Source organism: Amia ocellicauda, assembly GCF_036373705.1.
Source record: "Amia ocellicauda isolate fAmiCal2 chromosome 11 unlocalized genomic scaffold, fAmiCal2.hap1 SUPER_11_unloc_3, whole genome shotgun sequence".
Taxonomy (NCBI): Eukaryota; Metazoa; Chordata; class Actinopteri; order Amiiformes; family Amiidae; genus Amia; species Amia ocellicauda.
Window position 1 is genome coordinate 914,600 of NW_027102661.1, and position 3,347 is coordinate 917,946.

The 3,347-nt window shown below is 46.6% G+C and overlaps 1 non-coding gene across 1 annotated transcript; it reads right to left on the minus strand.

Moving 5' to 3' along the window:
- Positions 1 to 683: 683 nt before the first annotated feature.
- trnav-cac (transfer RNA valine (anticodon CAC)) lies at positions 684 to 756 on the minus strand. The gene has a single exon. It is a non-coding gene; the product is annotated as a tRNA-Val (tRNA).
- Positions 757 to 3,347: the final 2,591 nt, after the last annotated feature.

Sequence of the window (3,347 nt, forward strand, 5' to 3'; positions counted from 1 at the left end):
ATAACAGACAACAGAACTTGTTGAATTTTATAAAATGATTGGGCGAGAGAGAGAGAAAGACAGACAGAGACAGTGTGAATATGATAAACGCACAATTCAAAACTGGCATTGTTAAGACCTGGGACCATTACAGACAACAGAACTTGTTGATCTTATAACGGTTTAGATTTACTAAACCATTAAATGTATATTTAAAAAAGACCCCCAACCACTACAGGAAGAGCCGACCCATTCACACTCTACAGTTGACCATCAAGAACAACAAGAACAACAGGTTATGGGCGGCCTTGTTGTTCAGGGTTTTATGGGTGTACACTTTCTGACGGATATGACGTAGGAATAATTAAGGAAATAACTCTACCTAAAATCACGCCCCCCAATTATGACGTAGGAATATTAATAAGCTTAGGGCATACGTCATAACAAAATAGGCCGCGCCCAAAAAAGCCAACTATCTACTCATAAGAGTAACAGCAATGTCGCCGATCCTGCTACGGTCGTATTGTAACAGCAACAACATGTATCGATTTTAAAAGTGTCAGTTCCAGCGCCTCGCAAAGCTACCCTTCTGTGATCGTTTGTTCTCTAGGTCAGGCTTTCTTGACACTCCGAGGAAGAGAAAACGATGGCCGGCCGCGTTACAGGGACAGGTAACACGGCACTAGCACACGTGCACCGCGGGTTGTTTCCGCCCGGTTTCGAACCAGGGACCTTTCGCGTGTGAGGCGAACGTGATAGCCACTACACTACGGAAACCAACCTGTCCTGGCGTTTCGAATGGCTCCCATCGAAGCAGGCTGGTAAAACGCGCACAGGCGTTTCCCTTGGGCCAGCCTGTGAGATAAAGGTTTCTAATTTCACTGACCTATTTTGCAATGCTCAAGGGCACATCAGGACACTTTGGAAACTCTTTCAAAGGCAGGACGCCCTGCGCTCTGACAGTGCCTGCACTTAGCCCAACAAGGTGATGCTGAATGGCTTGTTCAAACGGCTGGTGGTCTTCCTTCACCAGCAGACTATCAGAGCTATACTGCGCCTTCAACTACATAAGAGTAACAGCAATGTCGCCGATCCTGCTACGGTCGTATTGTAACAGCAACAACATGTATCGATTTTAAAAGTGTCGGTTCCAGCGCCTCGCAAAGCTACCCTTCTTCGATCATTAGTTCTCAAGGTCAGGATTTCTTGCCACTCCGAGGAAGAGAAAACGACGGCCGGCCTTGGGGCAGAGAGATGAGGACGGGTAACACGGCACTGGCATACGTGCACCGCGGGTTGTTTCCACCCAGTTTCGAACCGGGGACCTGTCGCGTGTGAGGCGAACGTGATAGCCACTACACTACGGAAACCGACCCGTCCTGGCGTTTCGAATGGCTCCCATCGAAGCAGGCTGGTAAAACGCGCACAGGCGTTTCCCGTGGGCCAGCCTGTGAGATAAAGGTTTCTATTTTCACTGACCTATTTTGCATTGCTCAAGGGCAAGAGGATCCAGAAAAACAGGTTACTGAAATGATGTTTGACGCCGTGGACTGGAAAGAGGTCATAAACTGTATAAATGATGGTTTTGACATCTTGACCAAATGTTTGCAACTGGATTTGGTTAGAAGGAGAATATGCTGGATTATGGATTATATATCCCCCTTGAATGACGACGACGATGATTAAACAGACGACGTGTGGGGTTTTGGAGGGGGGTCTGACGGCTCAGGGGCTACTCTCTTCTAAGAGGGCGGTGTGTCATGACGTAGTGAAGAGATAGGATAAAAGGCGCAACAATTCATTCATGGTTTAAAATTAAAGAGAATGTCTTACCCGAAAGCTGCGGACGTCGACAGGCTCTACAGGCCTCTTCAAACCCGGGATCACCCCTGGTTCTATTCCCCAGATTTTGTATACACTCTGGAACCCTTTGACTGCGGTTACTCTCCAAGACCTCAGACCCCGGTCCCTCAGGACGAAACAACATGCGGTGCGATGGATGTCCAAATGAGTCTCGGGGATCCCCAGCCTCTGGAGCTCATGGAGGGTCTCGATTTTGCCGAACTGTCTACCGTCTGTGCGTCTCAGGAGGGGGTCAGTCCAATGGATGTAGAAACACCCCACAAACCACCAGGCGAACCAATGAGCATCGGACAGTCCCGGGGGCGTGATGAAGACGAAGGATTTATGCCCGGGGTATGTGACCAAGTAAGCAGAGTGGTTAAAAGCACCCTGGTGTATATTCTGAGTGCTCTCATCGACCGAGCTCTGAAAGAAGTCTGTCGGGGGTGTGAAGTGAATCACCCCAGTCAGTTGAGACACAGTTGTTTGTTTGAACCAGACCGTTACTATTTCCTGTTCTATTTCAACGTGTTTTACAGAAGACTGAACAAACCGTGGCTGAAACCGGCACTAATCAAGGCGCTGTCTTACTCCCACATACATGTCACTGCGGGACAAGTCCAGAAAATCATAGATGAGATTTTGCTGGAGCTGAAAAAGGAGCCGTTTATAATAGAGAAACTTGGGCAGCTGCTCAATGACATGGATGAGCCGAGTAGAAAAACCGCTGGCAAGCTAAAAGCTTATTTCTTCCGTAAAGAAGTTAAAGCTGGGGACAGCGACGAAGAATTCGACATCTACGCCACTGATTCAGACTCTGACCTGAACTAAGGGACTTTGAACATGGGGAATGTTCTGGACTGCTTCTGCAACTGGTTCTGTCATCAACACTCTGCAGCTAACCTGAGAGCGCTATTACACCATGTGCTTGACAGAAAAGTAGCCAACGCGAGCCTTTTCTCTACAGATTTAACCATCGATGAGGATCAACTTTCAAACCTGGAAAAGTTAATGGCTGCTGTAACAAAGATCGGGGGGTACGAACACTGGGATGAAGCGCTCAAGGGGGCCAAGAATGATATTAGGCCATTTCATCAACATCTGTATGACCTTTTACTGAGCATGTTTAATACACCTCTGTTTAATTTTAAAATAGGTCATATTGTTGTTTATTTACATATGTAACTGAGGTGTGTGCCTACAAGATAAAGAAACAGGTATATTTGTTGATATAGATCAAGTAACCAATCATCTGATTTCTTTTTGTCTGGACCGTAGAAAAAATTGTTGTGTATGTTATACTTTTCTCAAATGTCTAAAAAGGGGTATCTGCTCTCCTGAAGTTGAATAAAAAACCTTGTATAAAAACTTTGCGCATAGTGTGGGTCTGTGTGGTTATTTGACAGAATGACTCGGCAAGCTCCCCAAATGCAGGAACTATACTACAACCCAGCCAAGATTGGGGGTTTGGCGGGTAAGAAGGGTTTTCAAAGAGGACTCGCTGAGGCCGGAGTGAAGGTTAATGA